At 52.5% G+C, this 16,957-nt stretch overlaps 56 non-coding genes across 56 annotated transcripts; 24 read left to right on the top strand and 32 right to left on the bottom strand.

Moving 5' to 3' along the window:
* The first annotated feature begins 167 nt into the window (after positions 1-167).
* On the top strand, positions 168-240 carry Trnar-acg (transfer RNA arginine (anticodon ACG)). The gene has a single exon. It is a non-coding gene; the product is annotated as a tRNA-Arg (tRNA).
* Positions 241-527: 287 nt separating this feature from the next.
* Trnam-cau (transfer RNA methionine (anticodon CAU)) lies at positions 528-599 on the top strand. The gene has a single exon. It is a non-coding gene; the product is annotated as a tRNA-Met (tRNA).
* Positions 600-833: 234 nt separating this feature from the next.
* On the bottom strand, positions 834-905 carry Trnad-guc (transfer RNA aspartic acid (anticodon GUC)). The gene has a single exon. It is a non-coding gene; the product is annotated as a tRNA-Asp (tRNA).
* A 107-nt stretch (positions 906-1,012) lies between these two features.
* Positions 1,013-1,084, bottom strand: Trnad-guc (transfer RNA aspartic acid (anticodon GUC)). The gene has a single exon. It is a non-coding gene; the product is annotated as a tRNA-Asp (tRNA).
* Positions 1,085-1,191: 107 nt separating this feature from the next.
* On the bottom strand, positions 1,192-1,283 carry Trnai-uau (transfer RNA isoleucine (anticodon UAU)). The gene is given in 2 exon segments: positions 1,192-1,227; positions 1,246-1,283. It is a non-coding gene; the product is annotated as a tRNA-Ile (tRNA).
* A 378-nt stretch (positions 1,284-1,661) lies between these two features.
* On the top strand, positions 1,662-1,734 carry Trnar-acg (transfer RNA arginine (anticodon ACG)). Its single transcript has one exon. It is a non-coding gene; the product is annotated as a tRNA-Arg (tRNA).
* Positions 1,735-2,021: 287 nt separating this feature from the next.
* Positions 2,022-2,093, top strand: Trnam-cau (transfer RNA methionine (anticodon CAU)). The gene has a single exon. It is a non-coding gene; the product is annotated as a tRNA-Met (tRNA).
* Positions 2,094-2,327: 234 nt separating this feature from the next.
* On the bottom strand, positions 2,328-2,399 carry Trnad-guc (transfer RNA aspartic acid (anticodon GUC)). Its single transcript has one exon. It is a non-coding gene; the product is annotated as a tRNA-Asp (tRNA).
* Positions 2,400-2,506: 107 nt separating this feature from the next.
* On the bottom strand, positions 2,507-2,578 carry Trnad-guc (transfer RNA aspartic acid (anticodon GUC)). Its single transcript has one exon. It is a non-coding gene; the product is annotated as a tRNA-Asp (tRNA).
* Positions 2,579-2,685: 107 nt separating this feature from the next.
* Positions 2,686-2,777, bottom strand: Trnai-uau (transfer RNA isoleucine (anticodon UAU)). Its single transcript is given in 2 exon segments — positions 2,686-2,721; positions 2,740-2,777. It is a non-coding gene; the product is annotated as a tRNA-Ile (tRNA).
* A 378-nt stretch (positions 2,778-3,155) lies between these two features.
* Trnar-acg (transfer RNA arginine (anticodon ACG)) lies at positions 3,156-3,228 on the top strand. The gene has a single exon. It is a non-coding gene; the product is annotated as a tRNA-Arg (tRNA).
* A 287-nt stretch (positions 3,229-3,515) lies between these two features.
* On the top strand, positions 3,516-3,587 carry Trnam-cau (transfer RNA methionine (anticodon CAU)). The gene has a single exon. It is a non-coding gene; the product is annotated as a tRNA-Met (tRNA).
* A 234-nt stretch (positions 3,588-3,821) lies between these two features.
* Trnad-guc (transfer RNA aspartic acid (anticodon GUC)) lies at positions 3,822-3,893 on the bottom strand. Its single transcript has one exon. It is a non-coding gene; the product is annotated as a tRNA-Asp (tRNA).
* A 107-nt stretch (positions 3,894-4,000) lies between these two features.
* On the bottom strand, positions 4,001-4,072 carry Trnad-guc (transfer RNA aspartic acid (anticodon GUC)). The gene has a single exon. It is a non-coding gene; the product is annotated as a tRNA-Asp (tRNA).
* A 107-nt stretch (positions 4,073-4,179) lies between these two features.
* Trnai-uau (transfer RNA isoleucine (anticodon UAU)) lies at positions 4,180-4,271 on the bottom strand. Its single transcript is given in 2 exon segments — positions 4,180-4,215; positions 4,234-4,271. It is a non-coding gene; the product is annotated as a tRNA-Ile (tRNA).
* Positions 4,272-4,649: 378 nt separating this feature from the next.
* Trnar-acg (transfer RNA arginine (anticodon ACG)) lies at positions 4,650-4,722 on the top strand. Its single transcript has one exon. It is a non-coding gene; the product is annotated as a tRNA-Arg (tRNA).
* A 287-nt stretch (positions 4,723-5,009) lies between these two features.
* Trnam-cau (transfer RNA methionine (anticodon CAU)) lies at positions 5,010-5,081 on the top strand. Its single transcript has one exon. It is a non-coding gene; the product is annotated as a tRNA-Met (tRNA).
* A 234-nt stretch (positions 5,082-5,315) lies between these two features.
* Trnad-guc (transfer RNA aspartic acid (anticodon GUC)) lies at positions 5,316-5,387 on the bottom strand. Its single transcript has one exon. It is a non-coding gene; the product is annotated as a tRNA-Asp (tRNA).
* A 107-nt stretch (positions 5,388-5,494) lies between these two features.
* On the bottom strand, positions 5,495-5,566 carry Trnad-guc (transfer RNA aspartic acid (anticodon GUC)). Its single transcript has one exon. It is a non-coding gene; the product is annotated as a tRNA-Asp (tRNA).
* A 107-nt stretch (positions 5,567-5,673) lies between these two features.
* Trnai-uau (transfer RNA isoleucine (anticodon UAU)) lies at positions 5,674-5,765 on the bottom strand. The gene is given in 2 exon segments: positions 5,674-5,709; positions 5,728-5,765. It is a non-coding gene; the product is annotated as a tRNA-Ile (tRNA).
* A 378-nt stretch (positions 5,766-6,143) lies between these two features.
* On the top strand, positions 6,144-6,216 carry Trnar-acg (transfer RNA arginine (anticodon ACG)). The gene has a single exon. It is a non-coding gene; the product is annotated as a tRNA-Arg (tRNA).
* Positions 6,217-6,503: 287 nt separating this feature from the next.
* Trnam-cau (transfer RNA methionine (anticodon CAU)) lies at positions 6,504-6,575 on the top strand. Its single transcript has one exon. It is a non-coding gene; the product is annotated as a tRNA-Met (tRNA).
* A 234-nt stretch (positions 6,576-6,809) lies between these two features.
* Trnad-guc (transfer RNA aspartic acid (anticodon GUC)) lies at positions 6,810-6,881 on the bottom strand. The gene has a single exon. It is a non-coding gene; the product is annotated as a tRNA-Asp (tRNA).
* Positions 6,882-6,988: 107 nt separating this feature from the next.
* Positions 6,989-7,060, bottom strand: Trnad-guc (transfer RNA aspartic acid (anticodon GUC)). The gene has a single exon. It is a non-coding gene; the product is annotated as a tRNA-Asp (tRNA).
* A 107-nt stretch (positions 7,061-7,167) lies between these two features.
* On the bottom strand, positions 7,168-7,259 carry Trnai-uau (transfer RNA isoleucine (anticodon UAU)). The gene is given in 2 exon segments: positions 7,168-7,203; positions 7,222-7,259. It is a non-coding gene; the product is annotated as a tRNA-Ile (tRNA).
* A 378-nt stretch (positions 7,260-7,637) lies between these two features.
* Trnar-acg (transfer RNA arginine (anticodon ACG)) lies at positions 7,638-7,710 on the top strand. Its single transcript has one exon. It is a non-coding gene; the product is annotated as a tRNA-Arg (tRNA).
* A 287-nt stretch (positions 7,711-7,997) lies between these two features.
* Positions 7,998-8,069, top strand: Trnam-cau (transfer RNA methionine (anticodon CAU)). The gene has a single exon. It is a non-coding gene; the product is annotated as a tRNA-Met (tRNA).
* A 234-nt stretch (positions 8,070-8,303) lies between these two features.
* Trnad-guc (transfer RNA aspartic acid (anticodon GUC)) lies at positions 8,304-8,375 on the bottom strand. The gene has a single exon. It is a non-coding gene; the product is annotated as a tRNA-Asp (tRNA).
* A 107-nt stretch (positions 8,376-8,482) lies between these two features.
* Positions 8,483-8,554, bottom strand: Trnad-guc (transfer RNA aspartic acid (anticodon GUC)). Its single transcript has one exon. It is a non-coding gene; the product is annotated as a tRNA-Asp (tRNA).
* A 107-nt stretch (positions 8,555-8,661) lies between these two features.
* On the bottom strand, positions 8,662-8,753 carry Trnai-uau (transfer RNA isoleucine (anticodon UAU)). Its single transcript is given in 2 exon segments — positions 8,662-8,697; positions 8,716-8,753. It is a non-coding gene; the product is annotated as a tRNA-Ile (tRNA).
* Positions 8,754-9,131: 378 nt separating this feature from the next.
* Trnar-acg (transfer RNA arginine (anticodon ACG)) lies at positions 9,132-9,204 on the top strand. Its single transcript has one exon. It is a non-coding gene; the product is annotated as a tRNA-Arg (tRNA).
* Positions 9,205-9,491: 287 nt separating this feature from the next.
* Positions 9,492-9,563, top strand: Trnam-cau (transfer RNA methionine (anticodon CAU)). Its single transcript has one exon. It is a non-coding gene; the product is annotated as a tRNA-Met (tRNA).
* A 234-nt stretch (positions 9,564-9,797) lies between these two features.
* Positions 9,798-9,869, bottom strand: Trnad-guc (transfer RNA aspartic acid (anticodon GUC)). Its single transcript has one exon. It is a non-coding gene; the product is annotated as a tRNA-Asp (tRNA).
* A 107-nt stretch (positions 9,870-9,976) lies between these two features.
* On the bottom strand, positions 9,977-10,048 carry Trnad-guc (transfer RNA aspartic acid (anticodon GUC)). Its single transcript has one exon. It is a non-coding gene; the product is annotated as a tRNA-Asp (tRNA).
* A 107-nt stretch (positions 10,049-10,155) lies between these two features.
* Positions 10,156-10,247, bottom strand: Trnai-uau (transfer RNA isoleucine (anticodon UAU)). Its single transcript is given in 2 exon segments — positions 10,156-10,191; positions 10,210-10,247. It is a non-coding gene; the product is annotated as a tRNA-Ile (tRNA).
* Positions 10,248-10,625: 378 nt separating this feature from the next.
* Trnar-acg (transfer RNA arginine (anticodon ACG)) lies at positions 10,626-10,698 on the top strand. Its single transcript has one exon. It is a non-coding gene; the product is annotated as a tRNA-Arg (tRNA).
* A 287-nt stretch (positions 10,699-10,985) lies between these two features.
* Positions 10,986-11,057, top strand: Trnam-cau (transfer RNA methionine (anticodon CAU)). The gene has a single exon. It is a non-coding gene; the product is annotated as a tRNA-Met (tRNA).
* A 234-nt stretch (positions 11,058-11,291) lies between these two features.
* On the bottom strand, positions 11,292-11,363 carry Trnad-guc (transfer RNA aspartic acid (anticodon GUC)). The gene has a single exon. It is a non-coding gene; the product is annotated as a tRNA-Asp (tRNA).
* Positions 11,364-11,470: 107 nt separating this feature from the next.
* On the bottom strand, positions 11,471-11,562 carry Trnai-uau (transfer RNA isoleucine (anticodon UAU)). The gene is given in 2 exon segments: positions 11,471-11,506; positions 11,525-11,562. It is a non-coding gene; the product is annotated as a tRNA-Ile (tRNA).
* Positions 11,563-11,940: 378 nt separating this feature from the next.
* Positions 11,941-12,013, top strand: Trnar-acg (transfer RNA arginine (anticodon ACG)). The gene has a single exon. It is a non-coding gene; the product is annotated as a tRNA-Arg (tRNA).
* Positions 12,014-12,300: 287 nt separating this feature from the next.
* Trnam-cau (transfer RNA methionine (anticodon CAU)) lies at positions 12,301-12,372 on the top strand. Its single transcript has one exon. It is a non-coding gene; the product is annotated as a tRNA-Met (tRNA).
* Positions 12,373-12,606: 234 nt separating this feature from the next.
* On the bottom strand, positions 12,607-12,678 carry Trnad-guc (transfer RNA aspartic acid (anticodon GUC)). Its single transcript has one exon. It is a non-coding gene; the product is annotated as a tRNA-Asp (tRNA).
* A 107-nt stretch (positions 12,679-12,785) lies between these two features.
* Trnad-guc (transfer RNA aspartic acid (anticodon GUC)) lies at positions 12,786-12,857 on the bottom strand. The gene has a single exon. It is a non-coding gene; the product is annotated as a tRNA-Asp (tRNA).
* A 107-nt stretch (positions 12,858-12,964) lies between these two features.
* On the bottom strand, positions 12,965-13,056 carry Trnai-uau (transfer RNA isoleucine (anticodon UAU)). The gene is given in 2 exon segments: positions 12,965-13,000; positions 13,019-13,056. It is a non-coding gene; the product is annotated as a tRNA-Ile (tRNA).
* Positions 13,057-13,434: 378 nt separating this feature from the next.
* Trnar-acg (transfer RNA arginine (anticodon ACG)) lies at positions 13,435-13,507 on the top strand. The gene has a single exon. It is a non-coding gene; the product is annotated as a tRNA-Arg (tRNA).
* Positions 13,508-13,794: 287 nt separating this feature from the next.
* On the top strand, positions 13,795-13,866 carry Trnam-cau (transfer RNA methionine (anticodon CAU)). The gene has a single exon. It is a non-coding gene; the product is annotated as a tRNA-Met (tRNA).
* A 234-nt stretch (positions 13,867-14,100) lies between these two features.
* Positions 14,101-14,172, bottom strand: Trnad-guc (transfer RNA aspartic acid (anticodon GUC)). Its single transcript has one exon. It is a non-coding gene; the product is annotated as a tRNA-Asp (tRNA).
* A 107-nt stretch (positions 14,173-14,279) lies between these two features.
* Trnad-guc (transfer RNA aspartic acid (anticodon GUC)) lies at positions 14,280-14,351 on the bottom strand. The gene has a single exon. It is a non-coding gene; the product is annotated as a tRNA-Asp (tRNA).
* A 107-nt stretch (positions 14,352-14,458) lies between these two features.
* Trnai-uau (transfer RNA isoleucine (anticodon UAU)) lies at positions 14,459-14,550 on the bottom strand. Its single transcript is given in 2 exon segments — positions 14,459-14,494; positions 14,513-14,550. It is a non-coding gene; the product is annotated as a tRNA-Ile (tRNA).
* A 378-nt stretch (positions 14,551-14,928) lies between these two features.
* On the top strand, positions 14,929-15,001 carry Trnar-acg (transfer RNA arginine (anticodon ACG)). Its single transcript has one exon. It is a non-coding gene; the product is annotated as a tRNA-Arg (tRNA).
* A 287-nt stretch (positions 15,002-15,288) lies between these two features.
* Positions 15,289-15,360, top strand: Trnam-cau (transfer RNA methionine (anticodon CAU)). The gene has a single exon. It is a non-coding gene; the product is annotated as a tRNA-Met (tRNA).
* A 234-nt stretch (positions 15,361-15,594) lies between these two features.
* Positions 15,595-15,666, bottom strand: Trnad-guc (transfer RNA aspartic acid (anticodon GUC)). The gene has a single exon. It is a non-coding gene; the product is annotated as a tRNA-Asp (tRNA).
* A 107-nt stretch (positions 15,667-15,773) lies between these two features.
* Trnad-guc (transfer RNA aspartic acid (anticodon GUC)) lies at positions 15,774-15,845 on the bottom strand. Its single transcript has one exon. It is a non-coding gene; the product is annotated as a tRNA-Asp (tRNA).
* Positions 15,846-15,952: 107 nt separating this feature from the next.
* On the bottom strand, positions 15,953-16,044 carry Trnai-uau (transfer RNA isoleucine (anticodon UAU)). Its single transcript is given in 2 exon segments — positions 15,953-15,988; positions 16,007-16,044. It is a non-coding gene; the product is annotated as a tRNA-Ile (tRNA).
* Positions 16,045-16,422: 378 nt separating this feature from the next.
* Trnar-acg (transfer RNA arginine (anticodon ACG)) lies at positions 16,423-16,495 on the top strand. Its single transcript has one exon. It is a non-coding gene; the product is annotated as a tRNA-Arg (tRNA).
* A 287-nt stretch (positions 16,496-16,782) lies between these two features.
* Trnam-cau (transfer RNA methionine (anticodon CAU)) lies at positions 16,783-16,854 on the top strand. Its single transcript has one exon. It is a non-coding gene; the product is annotated as a tRNA-Met (tRNA).
* The last annotated feature ends 103 nt before the right edge of the window (positions 16,855-16,957 follow it).

Genomic DNA, 16,957 nt, shown 5'->3' on the forward strand with positions numbered 1-16,957 from the left:
GCTACCTGTCGAACAGCGAGCGCAGATGTGTGGCAAGCTCCAAGCTCTGCAGGCGCACCGCGACCACGCAGCTGGACGAGTGGTGCCTTCCTTGGGAGCTTGATGAGCCCTGGAGAACACGTTTCTTAGCGAATTGCACTTGTCTCGTAGCGAGAAATGCTGCCACTGGCCCTGTGGCGCAACGGATAACGCGTCTGACTACGGATCAGAAGATTCCAGGTTCGAATCCTGGCAGGGTCGGCATTTTGTTAGTTGCCAACGCGTAGCTGGGCAGTGGATTTCGTATGTCGCCGCATCGTGCAGTGCTTTGTTACTCCTGTGCATCTCGCAGCTGCATGTCGAGGCGATCGTGGTAAATATCGCTGCGTGCAAGCGTCAGCGTAGCGTCAGTCGAGCAAAGTCGAGACAAGTCAAGCTGAGAGCTGTAGGAGATGTTACGCAATCAAATGTAGGCGCGTGAAAGCGACGCAGACAACACTGCCCAAGTGTCCCAAGTGATGTGACGAAGAGCCAGTATACACCCACACAGCAGAGTGGCGCAGTGGAAGCGTGCTGGGCCCATAACCCAGAGGTCCGTGGATCGAAACCACGCTCTGCTAAAATTATTTCTTTTCCTGATTGTGTCGAGCACGATTATTACGCCTAGAGAGTCGGCTGGGGGCATTGATTCAGCCTCAAAAGCAAACCCCGTAATTCTGAAGTGTGAAGAATGCGAGAACTACTTCCTATGATGCATCATTTTTTAAGATTTTGCAGCAAGTCAATGGCAAAGTTAATGCTCTTCCGCCCCACACGCGCAACACTCGAGCAGGTTTGTGAGATAAAAATCGCGTCTCCCCGGCGGGGAATCGAACCCCGGTCTCCCGCGTGACAGGCGGGGATACTAACCACTATACTACCGAGGACGGGATGCAGGCAGCTGTCTGTGTGGGAGACACTTGTTGCAAGTAGCTGTAAACGGTCTACACTAAGTTCGGCGACTGATAGTGCAATAATTAAAAATCTAGTGTGCCTCCCCGGCGGGGAATCGAACCCCGGTCTCCCGCGTGACAGGCGGGGATACTAACCACTATACTACCGAGGAAGACGCAACTAGCGCCTATAATGCACATTAATCTTGCTGACATAGCTGATACATCTGAAATGTAGCCTCCCGATGCTGTCAGAGACAGCTGCTACGAAATAAAAGTATGCCCCAGGTGAGGCTCGAACTCACAACCCCGGCATTGCTCACGGCTACTGCCTTATAAGTACCGTGCGCTAACCAATTGCGCCACTGGGGCTACAGCGAAACGCTCTCAGTTAGCCATATTCGCTTTGCTGCAAACCAGTGGTGGCTACAAAAACATATGATCGCCACCTGCGGCCATACTGCGACTTTGGCACCTAAGTACGAATGCTTCGTGCTATTCGTGTTTGATATGCTACGCTTACATGCACATCAACCGCCTCTCGTCATCGAAAAAATGCAGAAAAACGCGCGCCTTGCCTCGTGCTACCTGTCGAACAGCGAGCGCAGATGTGTGGCAAGCTCCAAGCTCTGCAGGCGCACCGCGACCACGCAGCTGGATGAGTGGTGCCTTCCTTGGGAGCTTGATGAGCCCTGGAGAACACGTTTCTTAGCGAATTGCACTTGTCTCGTAGCGAGAAATGCTGCCACTGGCCCTGTGGCGCAACGGATAACGCGTCTGACTACGGATCAGAAGATTCCAGGTTCGAATCCTGGCAGGGTCGGCATTTTGTTAGTTGCCAACGCGTAGCTGGGCAGTGGATTTCGTATGTCGCCGCATCGTGCAGTGCTTTGTTACTCCTGTGCATCTCGCAGCTGCATGTCGAGGCGATCGTGGTAAATATCGCTGCGTGCAAGCGTCAGCGTAGCGTCAGTCGAGCAAAGTCGAGACAAGTCAAGCTGAGAGCTGTAGGAGATGTTACGCAATCAAATGTAGGCGCGTGAAAGCGACGCAGACAACACTGCCCAAGTGTCCCAAGTGATGTGACGAAGAGCCAGTATACACCCACACAGCAGAGTGGCGCAGTGGAAGCGTGCTGGGCCCATAACCCAGAGGTCCGTGGATCGAAACCACGCTCTGCTAAAATTATTTCTTTTCCTGATTGTGTCGAGCACGATTATTACGCCTAGAGAGTCGGCTGGGGGCATTGATTCAGCCTCAAAAGCAAACCCCGTAATTCTGAAGTGTGAAGAATGCGAGAACTACTTCCTATGATGCATCATTTTTTAAGATTTTGCAGCAAGTCAATGGCAAAGTTAATGCTCTTCCGCCCCACACGCGCAACACTCGAGCAGGTTTGTGAGATAAAAATCGCGTCTCCCCGGCGGGGAATCGAACCCCGGTCTCCCGCGTGACAGGCGGGGATACTAACCACTATACTACCGAGGACGGGATGCAGGCAGCTGTCTGTGTGGGAGACACTTGTTGCAAGTAGCTGTAAACGGTCTACACTAAGTTCGGCGACTGATAGTGCAATAATTAAAAATCTAGTGTGCCTCCCCGGCGGGGAATCGAACCCCGGTCTCCCGCGTGACAGGCGGGGATACTAACCACTATACTACCGAGGAAGACGCAACTAGCGCCTATAATGCACATTAATCTTGCTGACATAGCTGATACATCTGAAATGTAGCCTCCCGATGCTGTCAGAGACAGCTGCTACGAAATAAAAGTATGCCCCAGGTGAGGCTCGAACTCACAACCCCGGCATTGCTCACGGCTACTGCCTTATAAGTACCGTGCGCTAACCAATTGCGCCACTGGGGCTACAGCGAAACGCTCTCAGTTAGCCATATTCGCTTTGCTGCAAACCAGTGGTGGCTACAAAAACATATGATCGCCACCTGCGGCCATACTGCGACTTTGGCACCTAAGTACGAATGCTTCGTGCTATTCGTGTTTGATATGCTACGCTTACATGCACATCAACCGCCTCTCGTCATCGAAAAAATGCAGAAAAACGCGCGCCTTGCCTCGTGCTACCTGTCGAACAGCGAGCGCAGATGTGTGGCAAGCTCCAAGCTCTGCAGGCGCACCGCGACCACGCAGCTGGATGAGTGGTGCCTTCCTTGGGAGCTTGATGAGCCCTGGAGAACACGTTTCTTAGCGAATTGCACTTGTCTCGTAGCGAGAAATGCTGCCACTGGCCCTGTGGCGCAACGGATAACGCGTCTGACTACGGATCAGAAGATTCCAGGTTCGAATCCTGGCAGGGTCGGCATTTTGTTAGTTGCCAACGCGTAGCTGGGCAGTGGATTTCGTATGTCGCCGCATCGTGCAGTGCTTTGTTACTCCTGTGCATCTCGCAGCTGCATGTCGAGGCGATCGTGGTAAATATCGCTGCGTGCAAGCGTCAGCGTAGCGTCAGTCGAGCAAAGTCGAGACAAGTCAAGCTGAGAGCTGTAGGAGATGTTACGCAATCAAATGTAGGCGCGTGAAAGCGACGCAGACAACACTGCCCAAGTGTCCCAAGTGATGTGACGAAGAGCCAGTATACACCCACACAGCAGAGTGGCGCAGTGGAAGCGTGCTGGGCCCATAACCCAGAGGTCCGTGGATCGAAACCACGCTCTGCTAAAATTATTTCTTTTCCTGATTGTGTCGAGCACGATTATTACGCCTAGAGAGTCGGCTGGGGGCATTGATTCAGCCTCAAAAGCAAACCCCGTAATTCTGAAGTGTGAAGAATGCGAGAACTACTTCCTATGATGCATCATTTTTTAAGATTTTGCAGCAAGTCAATGGCAAAGTTAATGCTCTTCCGCCCCACACGCGCAACACTCGAGCAGGTTTGTGAGATAAAAATCGCGTCTCCCCGGCGGGGAATCGAACCCCGGTCTCCCGCGTGACAGGCGGGGATACTAACCACTATACTACCGAGGACGGGATGCAGGCAGCTGTCTGTGTGGGAGACACTTGTTGCAAGTAGCTGTAAACGGTCTACACTAAGTTCGGCGACTGATAGTGCAATAATTAAAAATCTAGTGTGCCTCCCCGGCGGGGAATCGAACCCCGGTCTCCCGCGTGACAGGCGGGGATACTAACCACTATACTACCGAGGAAGACGCAACTAGCGCCTATAATGCACATTAATCTTGCTGACATAGCTGATACATCTGAAATGTAGCCTCCCGATGCTGTCAGAGACAGCTGCTACGAAATAAAAGTATGCCCCAGGTGAGGCTCGAACTCACAACCCCGGCATTGCTCACGGCTACTGCCTTATAAGTACCGTGCGCTAACCAATTGCGCCACTGGGGCTACAGCGAAACGCTCTCAGTTAGCCATATTCGCTTTGCTGCAAACCAGTGGTGGCTACAAAAACATATGATCGCCACCTGCGGCCATACTGCGACTTTGGCACCTAAGTACGAATGCTTCGTGCTATTCGTGTTTGATATGCTACGCTTACATGCACATCAACCGCCTCTCGTCATCGAAAAAATGCAGAAAAACGCGCGCCTTGCCTCGTGCTACCTGTCGAACAGCGAGCGCAGATGTGTGGCAAGCTCCAAGCTCTGCAGGCGCACCGCGACCACGCAGCTGGACGAGTGGTGCCTTCCTTGGGAGCTTGATGAGCCCTGGAGAACACGTTTCTTAGCGAATTGCACTTGTCTCGTAGCGAGAAATGCTGCCACTGGCCCTGTGGCGCAACGGATAACGCGTCTGACTACGGATCAGAAGATTCCAGGTTCGAATCCTGGCAGGGTCGGCATTTTGTTAGTTGCCAACGCGTAGCTGGGCAGTGGATTTCGTATGTCGCCGCATCGTGCAGTGCTTTGTTACTCCTGTGCATCTCGCAGCTGCATGTCGAGGCGATCGTGGTAAATATCGCTGCGTGCAAGCGTCAGCGTAGCGTCAGTCGAGCAAAGTCGAGACAAGTCAAGCTGAGAGCTGTAGGAGATGTTACGCAATCAAATGTAGGCGCGTGAAAGCGACGCAGACAACACTGCCCAAGTGTCCCAAGTGATGTGACGAAGAGCCAGTATACACCCACACAGCAGAGTGGCGCAGTGGAAGCGTGCTGGGCCCATAACCCAGAGGTCCGTGGATCGAAACCACGCTCTGCTAAAATTATTTCTTTTCCTGATTGTGTCGAGCACGATTATTACGCCTAGAGAGTCGGCTGGGGGCATTGATTCAGCCTCAAAAGCAAACCCCGTAATTCTGAAGTGTGAAGAATGCGAGAACTACTTCCTATGATGCATCATTTTTTAAGATTTTGCAGCAAGTCAATGGCAAAGTTAATGCTCTTCCGCCCCACACGCGCAACACTCGAGCAGGTTTGTGAGATAAAAATCGCGTCTCCCCGGCGGGGAATCGAACCCCGGTCTCCCGCGTGACAGGCGGGGATACTAACCACTATACTACCGAGGACGGGATGCAGGCAGCTGTCTGTGTGGGAGACACTTGTTGCAAGTAGCTGTAAACGGTCTACACTAAGTTCGGCGACTGATAGTGCAATAATTAAAAATCTAGTGTGCCTCCCCGGCGGGGAATCGAACCCCGGTCTCCCGCGTGACAGGCGGGGATACTAACCACTATACTACCGAGGAAGACGCAACTAGCGCCTATAATGCACATTAATCTTGCTGACATAGCTGATACATCTGAAATGTAGCCTCCCGATGCTGTCAGAGACAGCTGCTACGAAATAAAAGTATGCCCCAGGTGAGGCTCGAACTCACAACCCCGGCATTGCTCACGGCTACTGCCTTATAAGTACCGTGCGCTAACCAATTGCGCCACTGGGGCTACAGCGAAACGCTCTCAGTTAGCCATATTCGCTTTGCTGCAAACCAGTGGTGGCTACAAAAACATATGATCGCCACCTGCGGCCATACTGCGACTTTGGCACCTAAGTACGAATGCTTCGTGCTATTCGTGTTTGATATGCTACGCTTACATGCACATCAACCGCCTCTCGTCATCGAAAAAATGCAGAAAAACGCGCGCCTTGCCTCGTGCTACCTGTCGAACAGCGAGCGCAGATGTGTGGCAAGCTCCAAGCTCTGCAGGCGCACCGCGACCACGCAGCTGGACGAGTGGTGCCTTCCTTGGGAGCTTGATGAGCCCTGGAGAACACGTTTCTTAGCGAATTGCACTTGTCTCGTAGCGAGAAATGCTGCCACTGGCCCTGTGGCGCAACGGATAACGCGTCTGACTACGGATCAGAAGATTCCAGGTTCGAATCCTGGCAGGGTCGGCATTTTGTTAGTTGCCAACGCGTAGCTGGGCAGTGGATTTCGTATGTCGCCGCATCGTGCAGTGCTTTGTTACTCCTGTGCATCTCGCAGCTGCATGTCGAGGCGATCGTGGTAAATATCGCTGCGTGCAAGCGTCAGCGTAGCGTCAGTCGAGCAAAGTCGAGACAAGTCAAGCTGAGAGCTGTAGGAGATGTTACGCAATCAAATGTAGGCGCGTGAAAGCGACGCAGACAACACTGCCCAAGTGTCCCAAGTGATGTGACGAAGAGCCAGTATACACCCACACAGCAGAGTGGCGCAGTGGAAGCGTGCTGGGCCCATAACCCAGAGGTCCGTGGATCGAAACCACGCTCTGCTAAAATTATTTCTTTTCCTGATTGTGTCGAGCACGATTATTACGCCTAGAGAGTCGGCTGGGGGCATTGATTCAGCCTCAAAAGCAAACCCCGTAATTCTGAAGTGTGAAGAATGCGAGAACTACTTCCTATGATGCATCATTTTTTAAGATTTTGCAGCAAGTCAATGGCAAAGTTAATGCTCTTCCGCCCCACACGCGCAACACTCGAGCAGGTTTGTGAGATAAAAATCGCGTCTCCCCGGCGGGGAATCGAACCCCGGTCTCCCGCGTGACAGGCGGGGATACTAACCACTATACTACCGAGGACGGGATGCAGGCAGCTGTCTGTGTGGGAGACACTTGTTGCAAGTAGCTGTAAACGGTCTACACTAAGTTCGGCGACTGATAGTGCAATAATTAAAAATCTAGTGTGCCTCCCCGGCGGGGAATCGAACCCCGGTCTCCCGCGTGACAGGCGGGGATACTAACCACTATACTACCGAGGAAGACGCAACTAGCGCCTATAATGCACATTAATCTTGCTGACATAGCTGATACATCTGAAATGTAGCCTCCCGATGCTGTCAGAGACAGCTGCTACGAAATAAAAGTATGCCCCAGGTGAGGCTCGAACTCACAACCCCGGCATTGCTCACGGCTACTGCCTTATAAGTACCGTGCGCTAACCAATTGCGCCACTGGGGCTGCAGCGAAACGCTCTCAGTTAGCCATATTCGCTTTGCTGCAAACCAGTGGTGGCTACAAAAACATATGATCGCCACCTGCGGCCATACTGCGACTTTGGCACCTAAGTACGAATGCTTCGTGCTATTCGTGTTTGATATGCTACGCTTACATGCACATCAACCGCCTCTCGTCATCGAAAAAATGCAGAAAAACGCGCGCCTTGCCTCGTGCTACCTGTCGAACAGCGAGCGCAGATGTGTGGCAAGCTCCAAGCTCTGCAGGCGCACCGCGACCACGCAGCTGGACGAGTGGTGCCTTCCTTGGGAGCTTGATGAGCCCTGGAGAACACGTTTCTTAGCGAATTGCACTTGTCTCGTAGCGAGAAATGCTGCCACTGGCCCTGTGGCGCAACGGATAACGCGTCTGACTACGGATCAGAAGATTCCAGGTTCGAATCCTGGCAGGGTCGGCATTTTGTTAGTTGCCAACGCGTAGCTGGGCAGTGGATTTCGTATGTCGCCGCATCGTGCAGTGCTTTGTTACTCCTGTGCATCTCGCAGCTGCATGTCGAGGCGATCGTGGTAAATATCGCTGCGTGCAAGCGTCAGCGTAGCGTCAGTCGAGCAAAGTCGAGACAAGTCAAGCTGAGAGCTGTAGGAGATGTTACGCAATCAAATGTAGGCGCGTGAAAGCGACGCAGACAACACTGCCCAAGTGTCCCAAGTGATGTGACGAAGAGCCAGTATACACCCACACAGCAGAGTGGCGCAGTGGAAGCGTGCTGGGCCCATAACCCAGAGGTCCGTGGATCGAAACCACGCTCTGCTAAAATTATTTCTTTTCCTGATTGTGTCGAGCACGATTATTACGCCTAGAGAGTCGGCTGGGGGCATTGATTCAGCCTCAAAAGCAAACCCCGTAATTCTGAAGTGTGAAGAATGCGAGAACTACTTCCTATGATGCATCATTTTTTAAGATTTTGCAGCAAGTCAATGGCAAAGTTAATGCTCTTCCGCCCCACACGCGCAACACTCGAGCAGGTTTGTGAGATAAAAATCGCGTCTCCCCGGCGGGGAATCGAACCCCGGTCTCCCGCGTGACAGGCGGGGATACTAACCACTATACTACCGAGGACGGGATGCAGGCAGCTGTCTGTGTGGGAGACACTTGTTGCAAGTAGCTGTAAACGGTCTACACTAAGTTCGGCGACTGATAGTGCAATAATTAAAAATCTACTGTGCCTCCCCGGCAGGGAATCGAACCCCGGTCTCCCGCGTGACAGGCGGGGATACTAACCACTATACTACCGAGGAAGACGCAACTAGCGCCTATAATGCACATTAATCTTGCTGACATAGCTGATACATCTGAAATGTAGCCTCCCGATGCTGTCAGAGACAGCTGCTACGAAATAAAAGTATGCCCCAGGTGAGGCTCGAACTCACAACCCCGGCATTGCTCACGGCTACTGCCTTATAAGTACCGTGCGCTAACCAATTGCGCCACTGGGGCTACAGCGAAACGCTCTCAGTTAGCCATATTCGCTTTGCTGCAAACCAGTGGTGGCTACAAAAACATATGATCGCCACCTGCGGCCATACTGCGACTTTGGCACCTAAGTACGAATGCTTCGTGCTATTCGTGTTTGATATGCTACGCTTACATGCACATCAACCGCCTCTCGTCATCGAAAAAATGCAGAAAAACGCGCGCCTTGCCTCGTGCTACCTGTCGAACAGCGAGCGCAGATGTGTGGCAAGCTCCAAGCTCTGCAGGCGCACCGCGACCACGCAGCTGGACGAGTGGTGCCTTCCTTGGGAGCTTGATGAGCCCTGGAGAACACGTTTCTTAGCGAATTGCACTTGTCTCGTAGCGAGAAATGCTGCCACTGGCCCTGTGGCGCAACGGATAACGCGTCTGACTACGGATCAGAAGATTCCAGGTTCGAATCCTGGCAGGGTCGGCATTTTGTTAGTTGCCAACGCGTAGCTGGGCAGTGGATTTCGTATGTCGCCGCATCGTGCAGTGCTTTGTTACTCCTGTGCATCTCGCAGCTGCATGTCGAGGCGATCGTGGTAAATATCGCTGCGTGCAAGCGTCAGCGTAGCGTCAGTCGAGCAAAGTCGAGACAAGTCAAGCTGAGAGCTGTAGGAGATGTTACGCAATCAAATGTAGGCGCGTGAAAGCGACGCAGACAACACTGCCCAAGTGTCCCAAGTGATGTGACGAAGAGCCAGTATACACCCACACAGCAGAGTGGCGCAGTGGAAGCGTGCTGGGCCCATAACCCAGAGGTCCGTGGATCGAAACCACGCTCTGCTAAAATTATTTCTTTTCCTGATTGTGTCGAGCACGATTATTACGCCTAGAGAGTCGGCTGGGGGCATTGATTCAGCCTCAAAAGCAAACCCCGTAATTCTGAAGTGTGAAGAATGCGAGAACTACTTCCTATGATGCATCATTTTTTAAGATTTTGCAGCAAGTCAATGGCAAAGTTAATGCTCTTCCGCCCCACACGCGCAACACTCGAGCAGGTTTGTGAGATAAAAATCGCGTCTCCCCGGCGGGGAATCGAACCCCGGTCTCCCGCGTGACAGGCGGGGATACTAACCACTATACTACCGAGGACGGGATGCAGGCAGCTGTCTGTGTGGGAGACACTTGTTGCAAGTAGCTGTAAACGGTCTACACTAAGTTCGGCGACTGATAGTGCAATAATTAAAAATCTAGTGTGCCTCCCCGGCGGGGAATCGAACCCCGGTCTCCCGCGTGACAGGCGGGGATACTAACCACTATACTACCGAGGAAGACGCAACTAGCGCCTATAATGCACATTAATCTTGCTGACATAGCTGATACATCTGAAATGTAGCCTCCCGATGCTGTCAGAGACAGCTGCTACGAAATAAAAGTATGCCCCAGGTGAGGCTCGAACTCACAACCCCGGCATTGCTCACGGCTACTGCCTTATAAGTACCGTGCGCTAACCAATTGCGCCACTGGGGCTACAGCGAAACGCTCTCAGTTAGCCATATTCGCTTTGCTGCAAACCAGTGGTGGCTACAAAAACATATGATCGCCACCTGCGGCCATACTGCGACTTTGGCACCTAAGTACGAATGCTTCGTGCTATTCGTGTTTGATATGCTACGCTTACATGCACATCAACCGCCTCTCGTCATCGAAAAAATGCAGAAAAACGCGCGCCTTGCCTCGTGCTACCTGTCGAACAGCGAGCGCAGATGTGTGGCAAGCTCCAAGCTCTGCAGGCGCACCGCGACCACGCAGCTGGACGAGTGGTGCCTTCCTTGGGAGCTTGATGAGCCCTGGAGAACACGTTTCTTAGCGAATTGCACTTGTCTCGTAGCGAGAAATGCTGCCACTGGCCCTGTGGCGCAACGGATAACGCGTCTGACTACGGATCAGAAGATTCCAGGTTCGAATCCTGGCAGGGTCGGCATTTTGTTAGTTGCCAACGCGTAGCTGGGCAGTGGATTTCGTATGTCGCCGCATCGTGCAGTGCTTTGTTACTCCTGTGCATCTCGCAGCTGCATGTCGAGGCGATCGTGGTAAATATCGCTGCGTGCAAGCGTCAGCGTAGCGTCAGTCGAGCAAAGTCGAGACAAGTCAAGCTGAGAGCTGTAGGAGATGTTACGCAATCAAATGTAGGCGCGTGAAAGCGACGCAGACAACACTGCCCAAGTGTCCCAAGTGATGTGACGAAGAGCCAGTATACACCCACACAGCAGAGTGGCGCAGTGGAAGCGTGCTGGGCCCATAACCCAGAGGTCCGTGGATCGAAACCACGCTCTGCTAAAATTATTTCTTTTCCTGATTGTGTCGAGCACGATTATTACGCCTAGAGAGTCGGCTGGGGGCATTGATTCAGCCTCAAAAGCAAACCCCGTAATTCTGAAGTGTGAAGAATGCGAGAACTACTTCCTATGATGCATCATTTTTTAAGATTTTGCAGCAAGTCAATGGCAAAGTTAATGCTCTTCCGCCCCACACGCGCAACACTCGAGCAGGTTTGTGAGATAAAAATCGCGTCTCCCCGGCGGGGAATCGAACCCCGGTCTCCCGCGTGACAGGCGGGGATACTAACCACTATACTACCGAGGAAGACGCAACTAGCGCCTATAATGCACATTAATCTTGCTGACATAGCTGATACATCTGAAATGTAGCCTCCCGATGCTGTCAGAGACAGCTGCTACGAAATAAAAGTATGCCCCAGGTGAGGCTCGAACTCACAACCCCGGCATTGCTCACGGCTACTGCCTTATAAGTACCGTGCGCTAACCAATTGCGCCACTGGGGCTGCAGCGAAACGCTCTCAGTTAGCCATATTCGCTTTGCTGCAAACCAGTGGTGGCTACAAAAACATATGATCGCCACCTGCGGCCATACTGCGACTTTGGCACCTAAGTACGAATGCTTCGTGCTATTCGTGTTTGATATGCTACGCTTACATGCACATCAACCGCCTCTCGTCATCGAAAAAATGCAGAAAAACGCGCGCCTTGCCTCGTGCTACCTGTCGAACAGCGAGCGCAGATGTGTGGCAAGCTCCAAGCTCTGCAGGCGCACCGCGACCACGCAGCTGGACGAGTGGTGCCTTCCTTGGGAGCTTGATGAGCCCTGGAGAACACGTTTCTTAGCGAATTGCACTTGTCTCGTAGCGAGAAATGCTGCCACTGGCCCTGTGGCGCAACGGATAACGCGTCTGACTACGGATCAGAAGATTCCAGGTTCGAATCCTGGCAGGGTCGGCATTTTGTTAGTTGCCAACGCGTAGCTGGGCAGTGGATTTCGTATGTCGCCGCATCGTGCAGTGCTTTGTTACTCCTGTGCATCTCGCAGCTGCATGTCGAGGCGATCGTGGTAAATATCGCTGCGTGCAAGCGTCAGCGTAGCGTCAGTCGAGCAAAGTCGAGACAAGTCAAGCTGAGAGCTGTAGGAGATGTTACGCAATCAAATGTAGGCGCGTGAAAGCGACGCAGACAACACTGCCCAAGTGTCCCAAGTGATGTGACGAAGAGCCAGTATACACCCACACAGCAGAGTGGCGCAGTGGAAGCGTGCTGGGCCCATAACCCAGAGGTCCGTGGATCGAAACCACGCTCTGCTAAAATTATTTCTTTTCCTGATTGTGTCGAGCACGATTATTACGCCTAGAGAGTCGGCTGGGGGCATTGATTCAGCCTCAAAAGCAAACCCCGTAATTCTGAAGTGTGAAGAATGCGAGAACTACTTCCTATGATGCATCATTTTTTAAGATTTTGCAGCAAGTCAATGGCAAAGTTAATGCTCTTCCGCCCCACACGCGCAACACTCGAGCAGGTTTGTGAGATAAAAATCGCGTCTCCCCGGCGGGGAATCGAACCCCGGTCTCCCGCGTGACAGGCGGGGATACTAACCACTATACTACCGAGGACGGGATGCAGGCAGCTGTCTGTGTGGGAGACACTTGTTGCAAGTAGCTGTAAACGGTCTACACTAAGTTCGGCGACTGATAGTGCAATAATTAAAAATCTAGTGTGCCTCCCCGGCGGGGAATCGAACCCCGGTCTCCCGCGTGACAGGCGGGGATACTAACCACTATACTACCGAGGAAGACGCAACTAGCGCCTATAATGCACATTAATCTTGCTGACATAGCTGATACATCTGAAATGTAGCCTCCCGATGCTGTCAGAGACAGCTGCTACGAAATAAAAGTATGCCCCAGGTGAGGCTCGAACTCACAACCCCGGCATTGCTCACGGCTACTGCCTTATAAGTACCGTGCGCTAACCAATTGCGCCACTGGGGCTACAGCGAAACGCTCTCAGTTAGCCATATTCGCTTTGCTGCAAACCAGTGGTGGCTACAAAAACATATGATCGCCACCTGCGGCCATACTGCGACTTTGGCACCTAAGTACGAATGCTTCGTGCTATTCGTGTTTGATATGCTACGCTTACATGCACATCAACCGCCTCTCGTCATCGAAAAAATGCAGAAAAACGCGCGCCTTGCCTCGTGCTACCTGTCGAACAGCGAGCGCAGATGTGTGGCAAGCTCCAAGCTCTGCAGGCGCACCGCGACCACGCAGCTGGACGAGTGGTGCCTTCCTTGGGAGCTTGATGAGCCCTGGAGAACACGTTTCTTAGCGAATTGCACTTGTCTCGTAGCGAGAAATGCTGCCACTGGCCCTGTGGCGCAACGGATAACGCGTCTGACTACGGATCAGAAGATTCCAGGTTCGAATCCTGGCAGGGTCGGCATTTTGTTAGTTGCCAACGCGTAGCTGGGCAGTGGATTTCGTATGTCGCCGCATCGTGCAGTGCTTTGTTACTCCTGTGCATCTCGCAGCTGCATGTCGAGGCGATCGTGGTAAATATCGCTGCGTGCAAGCGTCAGCGTAGCGTCAGTCGAGCAAAGTCGAGACAAGTCAAGCTGAGAGCTGTAGGAGATGTTACGCAATCAAATGTAGGCGCGTGAAAGCGACGCAGACAACACTGCCCAAGTGTCCCAAGTGATGTGACGAAGAGCCAGTATACACCCACACAGCAGAGTGGCGCAGTGGAAGCGTGCTGGGCCCATAACCCAGAGGTCCGTGGATCGAAACCACGCTCTGCTAAAATTATTTCTTTTCCTGATTGTGTCGAGCACGATTATTACGCCTAGAGAGTCGGCTGGGGGCATTGATTCAGCCTCAAAAGCAAACCCCGTAATTCTGAAGTGTGAAGAATGCGAGAACTACTTCCTATGATGCATCATTTTTTAAGATTTTGCAGCAAGTCAATGGCAAAGTTAATGCTCTTCCGCCCCACACGCGCAACACTCGAGCAGGTTTGTGAGATAAAAATCGCGTCTCCCCGGCGGGGAATCGAACCCCGGTCTCCCGCGTGACAGGCGGGGATACTAACCACTATACTACCGAGGACGGGATGCAGGCAGCTGTCTGTGTGGGAGACACTTGTTGCAAGTAGCTGTAAACGGTCTACACTAAGTTCGGCGACTGATAGTGCAATAATTAAAAATCTAGTGTGCCTCCCCGGCGGGGAATCGAACCCCGGTCTCCCGCGTGACAGGCGGGGATACTAACCACTATACTACCGAGGAAGACGCAACTAGCGCCTATAATGCACATTAATCTTGCTGACATAGCTGATACATCTGAAATGTAGCCTCCCGATGCTGTCAGAGACAGCTGCTACGAAATAAAAGTATGCCCCAGGTGAGGCTCGAACTCACAACCCCGGCATTGCTCACGGCTACTGCCTTATAAGTACCGTGCGCTAACCAATTGCGCCACTGGGGCTACAGCGAAACGCTCTCAGTTAGCCATATTCGCTTTGCTGCAAACCAGTGGTGGCTACAAAAACATATGATCGCCACCTGCGGCCATACTGCGACTTTGGCACCTAAGTACGAATGCTTCGTGCTATTCGTGTTTGATATGCTACGCTTACATGCACATCAACCGCCTCTCGTCATCGAAAAAATGCAGAAAAACGCGCGCCTTGCCTCGTGCTACCTGTCGAACAGCGAGCGCAGATGTGTGGCAAGCTCCAAGCTCTGCAGGCGCACCGCGACCACGCAGCTGGACGAGTGGTGCCTTCCTTGGGAGCTTGATGAGCCCTGGAGAACACGTTTCTTAGCGAATTGCACTTGTCTCGTAGCGAGAAATGCTGCCACTGGCCCTGTGGCGCAACGGATAACGCGTCTGACTACGGATCAGAAGATTCCAGGTTCGAATCCTGGCAGGGTCGGCATTTTGTTAGTTGCCAACGCGTAGCTGGGCAGTGGATTTCGTATGTCGCCGCATCGTGCAGTGCTTTGTTACTCCTGTGCATCTCGCAGCTGCATGTCGAGGCGATCGTGGTAAATATCGCTGCGTGCAAGCGTCAGCGTAGCGTCAGTCGAGCAAAGTCGAGACAAGTCAAGCTGAGAGCTGTAGGAGATGTTACGCAATCAAATGTAGGCGCGTGAAAGCGACGCAGACAACACTGCCCAAGTGTCCCAAGTGATGTGACGAAGAGCCAGTATACACCCACACAGCAGAGTGGCGCAGTGGAAGCGTGCTGGGCCCATAACCCAGAGGTCCGTGGATCGAAACCACGCTCTGCTAAAATTATTTCTTTTCCTGATTGTGTCGAGCACGATTATTACGCCTAGAGAGTCGGCTGGGGGCATTGATTCAGCCTCAAAAGCAAACCCCGTAATTCTGAAGTGTGAAGAATGCGAGAACTACTTCCTATGATGCATCATTTTTTAAGATTTTGCAGCAAGTCAATGGCAAAGTTAATGCTCTTCCGCCCCACACGCGCAACACTCGAGCAGGTTTGTGAGATAAAAATCGCGTCTCCCCGGCGGGGAATCGAACCCCGGTCTCCCGCGTGACAGGCGGGGATACTAACCACTATACTACCGAGGACGGGATGCAGGCAGCTGTCTGTGTGGGAGACACTTGTTGCAAGTAGCTGTAAACGGTCTACACTAAGTTCGGCGACTGATAGTGCAATAATTAAAAATCTAGTGTGCCTCCCCGGCGGGGAATCGAACCCCGGTCTCCCGCGTGACAGGCGGGGATACTAACCACTATACTACCGAGGAAGACGCAACTAGCGCCTATAATGCACATTAATCTTGCTGACATAGCTGATACATCTGAAATGTAGCCTCCCGATGCTGTCAGAGACAGCTGCTACGAAATAAAAGTATGCCCCAGGTGAGGCTCGAACTCACAACCCCGGCATTGCTCACGGCTACTGCCTTATAAGTACCGTGCGCTAACCAATTGCGCCACTGGGGCTACAGCGAAACGCTCTCAGTTAGCCATATTCGCTTTGCTGCAAACCAGTGGTGGCTACAAAAACATATGATCGCCACCTGCGGCCATACTGCGACTTTGGCACCTAAGTACGAATGCTTCGTGCTATTCGTGTTTGATATGCTACGCTTACATGCACATCAACCGCCTCTCGTCATCGAAAAAATGCAGAAAAACGCGCGCCTTGCCTCGTGCTACCTGTCGAACAGCGAGCGCAGATGTGTGGCAAGCTCCAAGCTCTGCAGGCGCACCGCGACCACGCAGCTGGACGAGTGGTGCCTTCCTTGGGAGCTTGATGAGCCCTGGAGAACACGTTTCTTAGCGAATTGCACTTGTCTCGTAGCGAGAAATGCTGCCACTGGCCCTGTGGCGCAACGGATAACGCGTCTGACTACGGATCAGAAGATTCCAGGTTCGAATCCTGGCAGGGTCGGCATTTTGTTAGTTGCCAACGCGTAGCTGGGCAGTGGATTTCGTATGTCGCCGCATCGTGCAGTGCTTTGTTACTCCTGTGCATCTCGCAGCTGCATGTCGAGGCGATCGTGGTAAATATCGCTGCGTGCAAGCGTCAGCGTAGCGTCAGTCGAGCAAAGTCGAGACAAGTCAAGCTGAGAGCTGTAGGAGATGTTACGCAATCAAATGTAGGCGCGTGAAAGCGACGCAGACAACACTGCCCAAGTGTCCCAAGTGATGTGACGAAGAGCCAGTATACACCCACACAGCAGAGTGGCGCAGTGGAAGCGTGCTGGGCCCATAACCCAGAGGTCCGTGGATCGAAACCACGCTCTGCTAAAATTATTTCTTTTCCTGATTGTGTCGAGCACGATTATTACGCCTAGAGAGTCGGCTGGGGGCATTGATTCAGCCTCAAAAGCAAACCCCGTAATTCTGAAGT

Source organism: Schistocerca nitens, chromosome 9 (assembly GCF_023898315.1).
Source record: "Schistocerca nitens isolate TAMUIC-IGC-003100 chromosome 9, iqSchNite1.1, whole genome shotgun sequence".
NCBI lineage: Eukaryota > Metazoa > Arthropoda > Insecta > Orthoptera > Acrididae > Schistocerca > Schistocerca nitens.